Genomic DNA, 14,019 nt, shown 5'->3' with positions numbered 1-14,019 from the left:
CTACTAGAAAGTTAGGGGGATGAAGGGGAAGGATATAAGAGAGAACAGACTGGGGGAAGGGGTATTCAGTAGGCTTGCTATTTTGGGGGGGGTAGGGGAAAGACGGGGAGATAAAAAATTATTACTCAAAATCTTGTGGAAATGAATGCTGAAAACTAAAAATAAATAAATTAAAAAATTAAAAAATAGGTAAATATAAAGGCCAATACTGTAAGCAGTCTGGGAGATTAAGGAATAGTTTACCTGCCACTTATATGGAGAAGGGAAGAATTTATGACCAAACAAGAGATAGGGAGCATTATGAAATGCAAAATGGATAATTTTGATTATATTAAATTGAAACACTTGTACAAACAAAGCCAATGTAACCAAGATTAGGAGGGAAGCAGAAAATTAGGAATGAACTTTTATAGCCAGTCTCTGATAAAGGCCTCATTTCTAAAACATACAGAGAACTGAGTCAAATTCATCAGAATACAAGTCATTCCCCAATTGATAAATAGTCAAAGGATATGTACAGGCAATTTTCAGAGGAAGAAATTAAAAATATCTATAAGCATATAAAAATGTTCTACATCACTATTGATCAGAGAAATGCAAATCAAAGCAAATCTTACATACCACATCTCATCTATCAGATTGGCTAACATAACAAAACAGGTAAATGATAAATGCTGAAGAAGATGTGAGAAAATGGGACCACTAATGCAATTGTTGGGATTGTGAACTGATCCAACGATTCTGGAGAGCAATCCAGAGCTATGCCCAAAGGGCTACAAAGATGTACATAATATTTGACCCAGCAATGCCACTTCTAGGGCCATATCCCAAAGAGATCATGCAAGTGGGAGGAAGACCCATATATACAAAAGTATTTATAGCAGCTCTTTTTGTGGTGGCAAAGAATTGGAAATCAGGGGGATGCCCATTAATTGGGGAATAGCTAAACAAGTTGTGGTATATGCATGTAATGGAATACTATTGTGCCATAAGAAATGAGGAGCAGATGGACTTCATAATAACCTGGAGAGACTTATATAAACTGATGCTAGGTGAGGGGAGTAGAAATAGGAGAACAATGTACACAATTACAGACACATTGTATCTGGCAACACTTACTTTGATAGACTGGGCTCATCTCTGAAATATAAGTTTATAAGTCATTTCCATTTGAATTGTTTTTTTCTGGATGCTTGAAGTATTTTCTCCTTTACCTAGTAGTTCTGGAGTTTGGCCACAACATTTCGAGGACTTTTACTCCAGCCTTTTACCTTTACCCTGTATGTATCCCACTGTTTCAGATGTGTTTCTTGTAAACAGCATATTGTAAGATTATGATTTTAATCCACTCTGCTTTCTGCCTCTGTTTTATGGGAGAGTTCATTCCATTGATGTTCAGTTATGATTACTATCTGTCTCTTTCCCTCCATCCTATTCCCTCCCCTGTTTATGCTTATATTTTCTCCACTTCTCCCTTCCCCTCCTTAAGAGTTTTCCTTTCAACTGCTGCCTCCCTCAGTATTCCCTTCTTTTCAGCCCCCTTCCCTTTTCTACCCTTCCACTAACTTCTTACATCCCTTCTAGCCAACCCCTTTTTTTAGCTCTGCCCCCCTCCTACTTCCTGTAGGATATTTTTATACTTAATGTAGTATGTTATTTCTTCCTTGCACCAAGAATGACAGAAACAAATCTCATGCAAAGCTCCTCTCCCTCCCCTCTTTCCCTCTATTTTGATACATTTTGTGTCTCTTCTCAATAGAGTACTACGCTTAACTGGTGGAGTAAAAATCCACCAGCTCCTCTATGGCCTGTAACCAGTTCATATTTTTCTTGGTGGCTTTGATGCAGGAGTTCTGACTTCACTGTCTTCCTCCTGCTCTATGCCTTGATCTTTTTTGTCTGCAAAAAAACAATTCTATCATCTGTTTGTGCTTCTGTTGCTTGCTCATATTGGCAGCCAATTACTTGACTTTTGAGCTCTTTGCCATGGTAGAACTCTGCTTCCAGAACGGACAGAGCCATGTCCCAAATTGCTGGGGTTTTTTCAGTTGCCAGAGCTATTAGATGAGTACCCTCTCTATAGCCCCCACACCTCTGGCTTACTGGTCACACACCCCAAGATTTATGGAGTCTGAATGCAGATTGAAGCAAAATACTTGCTCTTTCTCTTTTTTGTTTCATGTTGTTTTGTTTCTTCTTCCTAGTTATTCTTTCTATTGGGCATAATTCTTCCTTACAACTTGATTAATATTTAATGTGAAAGTATATGTAGAACCTATATTGGATTGCATGCCTCCATGGAGGGGTGATGGGGGGGGAGGGGGAAGAAAATTTGGAACTCAAGGGATTGTGGAACTGAGTTGTAAACTAATAATAAATACACTAAAAAAATAAAAAATAGCAACCATTTCCCAATTTATAAATGGTCAAGGCATACGAATAGGGAGTTTTCAAAAGAAGAAATCAAAACTATCCATAGTAATATTAAAATGCTAAATCAGTAATAATTAGGAAAATGCAGATTAACTGAGGTACCATTAAACATCTATCTGATTGGCTAACACGATAGAAAAGGAAAAAGGAAAATTAACAGAGTCCCTGACACTGCGGCCATGCGTCGACAGAGGCCCAGATCCCATGGCTCCCAGGTAGAGGCCCAGACAAGGCCTGATTGATGTGGCGGCAAGTTGACCCACCAACCACAAGGACAACTGCCAGGACTATCACCACAGAGCCGAGACTGGACAGAGCAGGTTAAGAATGAAATGCAGGGCCCCTGGCAGGGGCAGTAGCTACTCCTGTGACTTCCAATCCACAGCCCAGAAATTTAAAAAGTCCCTATCTGGACCTGCAGGGACCAGGATGGCAGCATGAATGCAGGCTGCTCCAATTTCCCCCTCTGACCCTGAAAACATAGTAATTATTGCCCCAGGGCAAAACCTTAAACAATAAAGGTTTGGGAACCCCAGAGGAAGGGCATGGCTAGGGCCCTGCCACAAAATGGGTAAAAAGCAGACTGCAAAGACAAAGACTCTGGAGTCCTACTATTGTGAGAGGGAGGAACCAAATTCAGAGGGAGACAGTGTTGACTCCACACCCACAGCTGAAGCCTCAACAGGGAACAGGTCTCAAGCACAGAAAGCATTTTTAGATGAATTCTAAAGGAACTTTGAAAACATAATTAGAGAGATAGAAGATAAAATGAATAATTCTTTTAAAATCAAAATTGCAAAATAAGAAAAACATTGCAAAAACAGCTCCTTAAAAAGAAAAATGTGTAATATGGAAAAGGAGCTCCAAAATCTATTCGAGGAAAATAATCCACTAAAAACTAGAATCAACCAAATTGAAGCAAATAACTCTATGAGGAACCAAGAATTAGTCAAACAAAACATCAAGAATGAATAATTAGAAAAAGAGTTAAAATATCTCAGTAGAAAAATAACTGACCTGGAAAATAGATCCAGGAGAGATAATCTGAGAATCATAGGCCTACTGGAAAATCATGATGAAAAAAATGAGCCTGGACAACATCTTTCAAGAGCTCATCAAGGAAAACTGCCCTGAGATACTAGAACCAGAAGGTAAAATAGAAATCGAGAGAATCCACCAGACACCTCCTGAAAGAGATCCCAATTTGAAAAATCCTCAAAATGTTGTGGCCAAACTCCAGAACTACCAGGTAAAGGAGAAAATACTTCAAGCAGCCAGAAAGAAACAATTCAAATATTGCGGAACCACAGTGAGGATCACACAGGATCTGGCAGCCTCTACCATGAAAAATTGGAGGAAGTGAAATACAATTTTCTGCAAGGCACAAGAGCTCGGGTTACAACCAAGGAACACCTACCCAGCAAAACTAAACATATTCTTCCAGGCAAGGAGATAGTCATTCAGTGATATAACAGATTTCCACACTATCCTGATGAAAAAGGTAGAGCTCAATGGAAAATTAAACCTCTAATTACGAGACGCAAGAGAGACAGAAAGGTAAACAAGGAACACACACACACACCCTGTTACTTAATAAGAGCAAACTGTTTATAGACAAGTAGAGAGTATGAGCATAAATTACACAAAATGATGATAAAAAACATTATTTAAGACTACAAAGGGACTGCAATGGAAGAAGAGGAAAAAATGAAGTGAAAAATGGTAAATTATGCCACACAAAGAGGCATAAAAACAATATAGCAGAGGGAAAGAAGGGAGGCAGATGAGTATTATATGAGCTTTTCCCTCATTGGTTCTGCTGCAAGGAGGTAATAACAAAACCAGTTAAGCATAGGACTCTATTAAGAAGAGAAACAAAATGTATCATAATACAGGGAAAGAGGGGAGGGACAGGACCTTTGCATGAGATTTGTTCCTGTCACTCTTGGTGCGAAGAAGAAATAACATACTACATTAAGTATAAAAATGTTCTACAGGCAGTAGGAGGGGGGAAGGGCTAACAAAGGGGGATAGCTAGAAGGGATGGAAGAAGCAAGGGGAAAGGGAAAGAAAAGGGAGGGGGGCTGATAAGAAGAGAATACTAAGGGAGGCAGTGGACAAAAGTACAAATCTTGAGGGGAAGGGAGAAGGGGAGAAAAATATAAGCATAAACAGGGGAGGGAATAGGATGGAGGGAAAGACAGATAGTAATCATAAATGTGAATGTGAATGGAATGAACTCTCCCATAAAACAGAGGCAGATAGCAGAATGGATTAAAACCATAATCCTACAATATGCTGTTTACAAGAAACACATCAGAAACAGAGGGATACACACAGGGTAAAGGTAAAAGGCTGGAGTTAAATATATCATGCCTCAGCTAAAGTAAAAAAAAAAAAAAGCAGGGGTAGCAGTCCTTATCCCAGAAAAAGCAAAAACAAAAATTGATCTAATTGAAAGAGATAAGGAAGGAAACTATATCCTGCCAAAAGGCACCATCGAGAATCAAGTAATATCATTACTTAACATATATGCACCAAGTGGTATAGCCTCCAAATTCCTAGAGGTGAAGGTAAGGGAATTAGAGGAAGAAATAGATAGCAAAATTATACTGGTGGGGGACCTTAATCTCCCCCTCTCTGAAATTGATAAATTCAACCTCAAAATAAACGAGAAAGAAGTTAAGGACAAGAATAGAATTTTAGAGAGGGTAGGTATGATAGATCTCTGGAGAAAACCAAATGGGGATAAAAAGGAATTTACCTTCTTCTCAGGGGTACGTGGCACATACACAAAAATCGGCCATGTGATAGGACACAAAAACTCACAATTCAGTGCAGAAAGGCAGAAATATTAAATGTATCATACTAAGATCATTATGCAATAAAAATCATATGCAATAAAGGGCCATGGAAAGATAGCCTAAAAACTAATTGGGAACTAAACAATTTAATCCTAAAGAATGAGTGGGTCAAACAAGAAATCATAGAAACAATCAATAACTTCATTCAAGAGAATGACAATAATTATACAACATACCAAAATTTGTGGGATGCAGCAAAGACAGTTCTTAGGGGAAGTTTTATATCTCCGAGTGCATACATGAATAAATTAGAGAAAAGGGAGGTCAATGAATTGGGCATGCAGTTGAAAAAGCTAGAAAAAAACAAATTGAAAATCCGCAATTAAATACTAAATTAGAAATAATGAAAACCAAAAGGGAGACTAATAAAATTGAAATTAAGAAAACTATTGAATTAATAAATAAAACTGAGCTGGTTTTATGAAAAAAAAAAACAATAAAATTGATAAAATTGATTGGCCAATATGATAAAAAAAGAAGAAAACTAAATTATAAGTATCAAAAATGAAAAAGATGAATCTACCTCCAATGAAGAGGAAATTAAAACAATAATTATGAATTATTTTGCCAAATTATACATACATAAATTTGACAATCTTAGGAAAATGGATGAATAGTTACAAAAATATAAGCTTCCCAGATTAATTGAAGAGGAAGTAAATTACTTAACCTCATCTCAGAAAAAGAAATTAAACAAGCCATCAGTGAACTCCCTAGAAAAAATCTCCAGGGCCAGATGGATTTGCTAGCAAATTCTATCAAACATTTAAAGGACAATTTTTTTCCATTACTCTGCAAAGTATTTAGGAAAATTAGTGAAGGAGTCCTACCAAATTCTTTTTATGACACAAACATCATACTAATACCTAAATCAGGAAGAGGTAAAACAGAAAAAAATTATAGACCAGTTTCCCTCATGAATATAGATGCAAAAATTTTAAATATTGGCAAAAAGACTACAGCAACTTATCACAAGAATAATACACTTTGATCAGGTAGGATTTCTTCCAGGAATGCAAGGATGGTTTAATATTAGGAAAACCATTAGTATAATTGATCATATCAACAATAAAACTAGCAGAAACCACATGATTACCTCAATAGATGCAGAATATATCTGACAATACATCAGACCAAATTGACAAAATACAACATCCATTCCTTTTAAAAACACTAGAAAGTATAGTAAAATGGAGCCTTGCTTAAAATAATAAGTATCATCTATTTAAAGCCATCATTAAGTATTATATGCAATGGGGATAAGCTAGAAGCATTTCCAATAAGATCAGGGGTGAAACAAGGGTGTCCACTATCACCCCTTTTATTAAGTCTGGTACTAGAAATCTTAGCAATAGCAATTAGAGAAAAAAACAAATCAAAGAATCAAATTAGGCAAAGAAGAGACAAAGTTATCACTCTTTGCAGATGATATGATGTTGTATTTGGAGAATCCTAAAAGAATCAAGTAAAAACTACTTGAGACAAAAAATATATTTGGCAAAGTTGCAGAATATAAAACAAACCCACATAAATCCTTGGAAAAAATGATATTTCTAATAGAAATTCCTGTATATTTCTAAAGAAATCCAACAGCAAGAGATAGAAAGAGAAATACCATTTAAAGTTACTGTAGACATTATAAAATATTTGGGAATCTACCTGCAAAATCAAACCAAGGACCTATATGAACACAACTACAAAACACTTTTCACACAAATAAAGTCAGATGTAACTAATTAGAAAAACATCAATTGCTCATGGCTGGGTCGAGCTAATATAATAAAAATGACAATTTTACCTAAATTAAATTACATATTTAGTGCCATACCAATCAGTTTACCAAAAAATTACTTTATAGACCTAGAAATAATAGTAACAAAATTCATTTAGAAGAACAAAAGGTCCAGAACATCAAGGGAATTAATGAAAAGAAATTCTATGGAAGGTGGCCTAGCTATACCATATTTTAATCTGTATGAGAAAGCAGCAGTCATTAAAACTACTTGGTACTGGCTAAGGAATAGAGCAGTGGATTAATGGAATAGATTGGGTACACGAGACTCAGCAGTCAATGACTATAATAATCTACTCTTTGGGATAAGAACTCACTATTTGAAAAAACTGCTGGGAAAACTGGAATATAGCATGGCAGAAACTGGGCATAGAGCATTATCTAACACCATATACCAAAATCAAGTCTAAATGGGTGCATGATCTAGATATAAAGGTTGATACTGTAAGCAATCTCGGAAAGCAAGGAATAGTTTACCTGTCAGATTTGTGGAGAGGGAAAGACTTTATGACCAAACAAGAATTAGAGAGCATTATAAAATGCAAAATTGATAATTTTGATTACATGTAATTGAAAAGCTTCTGGACAAACCAAGCCAGTGTAACTAAGACTAAGAGGGAAGTGGGAAATTGGGAAAACATACTTACAACCAATGTCTCTGATAAAGGCCTCATTTCTAAAATATACAGAGAATTGAGTCAAATCTATAAGAGTACAAGTCATTCCCCAGTTGAAAAATGGTCCAAGGATATGAACAGACAGTTCTCAGAGGAATAAATTAGAGATATCTATAAGCATATGAAAAATGCTCTAAATCACTATTAATCAGAGAAATGCAAATCAAAACAACTCTGAGGTACCACATCTCACTGGCCAGATTCAATACCATGATAAAACAGAAAAATGATAAATGCTGGAGAGGATGTGGAAAAATTGGAACACTAATATATTTCTGATGGAGTTGTGAACTGATCCAGCCATTCTGGAGAGCAATCTGGAACTATGCCCAAAGGGGTATAAGTAATTTCATATCCTTTGACCCAGCAATACCATGTCTAGGGTTTTATCCCAAAGAGATCACAGACGTGGGAGGAAGACCCATACGTACAAAAATATTTATATTGGCTCTTTTTGTGGTGGCAAATAGTTGGATATTAAGGGGATGCCCATCATTTGGGGAATGGCTAAACAAGTTATGGTGTATGAATGTAATAGAATACTATTGTGCCATAAAAAAAAAATGAAGAGCAGATGGACTTCATATCTACTTGGAGAGCCTTATACAAACTGATGCTGAGTGAGAAGAGCCGATCCAGGAAAAAAATTTTTACATAATTACAGATATAACATATGTGTGATGACCAACTTTGATAGACCGGATTCTTTTCAGAAATGCAGGGATATAAGTAAACCCCAAAAGACTCATGATGTCGAGAGATGTCTACATTCAGAGAAAGCACCAGAAAGAACAGAGTTTGAATGCAGATTGAAGCAAATTACCTGCTCTCTTTCATTTTCTTGTTTGCATTGGTTTCTTCTTTCCCATTGTTTATTCCATCTGATACAATCCTTCTTTATAACCTGACCAATGTCTAATGTGAAAGTATCTGCAGATCCTATACGTTATTGTATGCTGCCATGGGCGGGGGAAGGGGAGGGAGGGGAAGCATATTTGAAACTCTAGGAACTGGGGAACTGAATCAATTTGAAAAAAAATTAAAAAAAAGAAAAGGAAAATTAGAAATGCTCGAGGAAATGTGGAAAAATTGGTACAGTAGCACAGTATTGTTTAAGTTGTAAACTGAACCATTCTGTATAGTCATTTGGAATTCTGCCTAAAGGGGTATAAAATTGACTCAGCAATACCACTACTAGGTCTGTACTGCAAAGAGATCAAAGAAGAAGGAAAAAGCCCTATATGTTAAGAAAAAATATAGCAGCTCTTGTGGTGGTGGCAATGCATTGAAAATTGAGAAGAAGTTCATCAGTTGGAGAATAGCTAACCAAGTTGTGACATATGATTATATTGGAGTAATGGAATATTATTTTGCTATAAGAAATGATGAAGGTTGTGGTTTCAGAAAAAACATGGCAAGACCTATATGAACTGATGAAGTGAGAAGAAGTGGGAAATCACCACGAACAGTAACAGCAATTTTGTAATGATGATAAACTCTGAAAGACTTGACTGCTATGAACAATGCAGTGAGCTAAGACAATTCCAGTGGACTCATGATGAAAAAATTCTGTCCACCTCCAGAGAGATAACTGATGAACTCTTGAGTGCAAATTAAAGCATAATTTTCTCACTATATACATATTTTTGCTTTGTTTTGTTATATGGCTAATGTGGAAATGTTTTACATGTATGATTAATGTATCATTTGTTTTTCAGTAGGTAGGAGAGGGAAGGAGAGAATCTGTAACTCAAAACTTAGAAAAGAAAAAAATGTTAAGAAAAAGAAAAACTGTAAAGAAATTCTTCCAGTGTGGGATTCTTTTGTAGGGGGGAAGGAAGGTGTGCTCCTTAAACAGCAGTGTGGGCAGCTATCAACTCTACCCATAATACTACCATTCTAATAGAAGAAAACATGAGATTTTTTATAGGACTTCATGAAAAATTGTGAAGCCTTTCCTTAATGTTATTTTTTCTCCATTTTTCGTATTTTCTCATTACTGTTTCCTTTATTTCAAAAGGCAGGTCAGCTGCCAGGCAATACTGTGTTGGTCCCCAAGATTATTCAACTTCCAGGTCCTCCTTGACTTTATATTTTGAGACTATGATAAGTATCTTGTTATTGTTACACGTCAGTCTACTGATCAATGCTAGAAAATTCATCAACATGACATTTAATTACTTAACTATCACTGGCCTACAGCCCCTTATCGTGGCACGGAGGTGAACCTGGGCTCTCAAAGATTATATACAAACTCTGACAAGCCCTTCCAATTGAGAAAAGCTTTGGGTAGGGTCTTGTGCCAGGCTGCATGCCAGTCACCCAAGGATCAGTCTAGCTAAGTGCCAAGAAACCTACTACCAGAATACCAAACCTACTCACAAAGGGAAATATCATGGATTCCCGACATATTTTTTTTATTAAAAAAGCAACTTTATTCTCAGATGGCATTATTTGTTTTTTAAATTTAAATTTTATTTTTAGGCTTGCATTCTCACTTTCCCATCCCAATTCCCTCTCTCCTTCCATTGAAAAAGCAAAAGAGAAAAAAAAATCCAAAACTCTTACAAACAGGTATAGTCAAACAAAATTACTGTGTTAGCCATGTCTAGATAGATGTCTAGACCTATTTAGAGGTGGGCAGGATGTTTCAATATGAGTCATCTGGAATTATGGTTTATCCTTATATTGATCAGAATTGTTAGGTCTTTCAAAGTCGTTTGTCTTGATAATACTACTGTATTAATTGTTTTCTTGGTTCTGCTCACTTCACTTACATCAGTTCTTAACAAATCTTCCCAAGTTTTTCAGAAACCATCCCTTCATCTTTTCTTACAGCACAGTAGTATTCCATCACATGTATATACCATAACTTGTTCAGCCATTTTCATCAATATCGCTTCAGTTTCCAATTCTTTTTTTTTTCTTTTTGGAGGGGCGGGGGCAGGGCATGTGGGGTTAAGTGACTTGCCCAAGGTCACACGGCTAGTAAGTGTTAAGTGTCTGAGGACAGATTTGAATTCAGGTCCTTCTGACTCCAGGGCCAGTGAGTGCTCTATTCACTGCGCCACCTAGCCACCCCTCTAGTTTCTAATTCTTTACCACAACAAAAAGAACTAGTTAGTGTAAATATTGGGTTCATATTGGTCTTTTTTTCTTGACTCCCTGGGGACCTCTTCCTGTCCCAGTGTTTCCTTTCTGTCCCTAGGTATGGGAGTGTTCCATGTACCACATTTTTGGCTAGATCCTATTCCCCATTTTAGCAGGCCTTTCTGTATCTCTGTCCTGACCTGAGCTGGAAAAAATGACTTGGTGAGCCTTTTCTGCGATTTCTCAATCAGAATTCAGTCTGATGCATTTTCTAGATCTTTGTCAGGGAGCTGGGCTGCCCTTCTTACTGCTATTGTGCCTTCTTGTGTTTGCTTCTAGATCTCTTATGTATTAAAGAAGTCATTTATTTAACTAATTGGAGAGGAAGGGTTATGAAAGTCAGCTTCTTTCCTATTGTAGGAAAACTATGTAAAGAAGGACTCCAACTCCCCTAAGGTGGAATAATGGACAAGCCTGCCTACACTTGGGCACACACTGTTTTTTAATATTAAGTGGTACTGGGTGTACGAGGTAGCCACCGTCTCATCTATGGCAGTGCTTTAGGGGCCTTCTTTTCCAGGCGCCAGTTGAATCTAAAAATGTCAGGGATTTTTTTCTTTCTGTTTTTAAAAGGATTTTTAATTCAGACTTTTCATAATGAGACTGTATCTTCTGGGGAAGTTTCTGATTGTTGGATGAGTAAAATGCCTGCAGTTTTCATTTTAACTATGTGTTTTTTGCCTTTGGCAGCTTGACATCTCTGATATTGTTTTAAGATAGATATTCTATTTAATATAATTTTTTTTTCATTTGGAGATATCAGATGGAAAATGAGAAATAGCTTCTCTCCATTTCCTTTCCCTTCTCCCCAAACGTTGGATTTCATTACAAAATGTGTCTGTAATTGTATTCCTTGACTCAGGCTGGTGGCATAGTGCACTTCCTCCTGGAACAAAGTTAGGGATTAGGAAGGAGGCTAGTCTGTATCTTCTCCCAAGTCCGAGGCTAATTTAGGAGAAGAAACCAAACCCCATCCCCCTTGTTTTGTCTCTTCCCTGGGGATATTTGCTGCCCTGCCCTGATCTCTTTTATCATCTGCTGGACAAATTGACCTACAGAGAAAAACTCCTAGAGTGAAGTAGGAATTGTCACAACTCTACCCTAAGACTTCCTTCCCCTTAATGATAAAGAAACTGCTTTCCAGTTCGTGTTCAATTTAGCCATGGATAGGGGCATGTCACAGGACCAGAATGGGTTAGATTTTGGCTTGTGCCAGGAGTCTCCAGTAGAAAGCTTTCAACTTCTCTGCCATGTCTATGCCATACTCCTGCCTACATGATGACTGTCCTCTATCATCCAAAGAAGGAAGAATCTCTCCCTTTGAACTTGGAGAGGTGACATTTCACCTTACCTTGCTCAGAAACAGGCCATGTCTCCCAGTGAAACCAGGTCCTGTCAATGTCCATGCCATGTCCTAAACATACCCCCTGACCACTGTCCTTTACCTATCTCCAACAGAGCTCAGAATCTCAATCCTAAGGCTCTGAGAGATGGCTTTTTTCTTACCTTGCTAAGAGCCAGGCCAGCTTGCCTTGTCTAAACCGAAGCAGCCTGCACTTGGGCCCTTCTGTCTCCCACCACAAATAGATTGACTATCATGTGGCTCTCTAATGGGTGAGGTTTCAACTTAGCTTGCTTCAACCTGGCCAAATCCAATATGCAGTACATAACCAAACCATGCTTCGAATGCTCTCTTCCTGCCTTATCTCCCAGGGCACTCAGAATATTGCAGCTATAGCTCTAATAAGTGAGTTTTAACATGATCCCCAGAACCAGGACAGCTTTCTACCTCTAAACCATGTGGACCCCTACACTGCATTCTGGCCCTCCTTGACCTCCCTTCTTGACCAGAGATAATACTCCAGCACCTGGGATTCTTGAGGGATACATTTTTAGCTCACCTTGCTCAGGTCTAGGCCATATAAGCTTCTCTATCTTCTAATCAGGCCATGTCCTACCTCTGAACTGTGCCACTTGCACTCTGGCCCTCCTCCACCTCCCACTGGAACTTGCTTTCTTGTGTCTCTGACAGCTGAGATTTTAGCTTACCTTGCTTTAGAGCAGGCCATGGCCCATCTTCCAACCACTTCAAAATCATGCCCATTTCAGTCTGACTGTCCTCGATCTCCCACCAGAACTCAGAATCTTGCTCTTGGCAGTCTGGTAGATGTGCTTTCATCCTACCTTGCTGTAGCAGCAAGTACTCTACCATACCCAGGATGGCTGCTAGCACAGGCTCTTCGATCTGCTTTTTGAAAGGAAAGCAACTGAAAATGGGTTAACAATCTTACTTTAATCAAACATATATCATTTACCTAGTTCAGGGGAAAAAGTCAACACCCTGAACATCAGAGAATACAAACAGAATACAAGCAGAAGTTACAAGCAGACAGAGAAACAGATCAGCAGACAGGGCTTCCAGCTGTTTGACCATTACATCCATACCTAGTTAGTTACCAGAGAGGAAAGCACCAACATCTGGGTTTTCAAAGCCAGGGGGGAAAGGGGGCTCAATGGCTGCCCAGAGTCTCAACTGGCCAAATCACACAACTCTTCCCAAAATAAACCCCCAAACAAAACCTCACATCAGGGTATATATAGCCTTCTCCTGGCTCAGAGAATGTCACAGCTCTCTTGACCCACTGCCCAATCACAAAGTAACAAGTTGTGGGCAGTCCTGAAAAACAAGCCTCCCTCTACAGGCTCCAGGTGAGCACATTCAGCCTATTAGGGGGCAGAGTATATTCTCAAATCAAGGAAGGTTCTCAGAGTCACTTAAGCCTATCAAAGGGCCTAGGGGCAGGGAAGATCTTCAGATTCCCATTCCCATAACACTTGCCCAGAACCAGGACATGTCCCTTGTCCATCACATCCATATTGTGGCCCCTTCACTCTTTGCCTTTGACCTCCCACAATAACTCAGAAAATTACTCCCAAGGCTGAAATGTACATTTTCAGCTTACCTTGCTCAGGTCCAGGCAACATCCCTTGTCCATACTGAATCTACAACATTCTCCCTGACTCTGCTTCACTTCTCACAGACTTCAGAATCCTACCCCTACAAATCTGAGAGCTGAGCTCTCAGCTTCTCTTGCTTCCACTC

This window comes from Petaurus breviceps, unplaced genomic scaffold, assembly GCF_028583685.1.
Source record: "Petaurus breviceps papuanus isolate PSGF00001 unplaced genomic scaffold, PetGlider_PUasm1.0 90881, whole genome shotgun sequence".
Lineage (NCBI taxonomy): Eukaryota > Metazoa > Chordata > Mammalia > Diprotodontia > Petauridae > Petaurus > Petaurus breviceps.
This window is presented reverse-complemented; position numbering follows the sequence as displayed.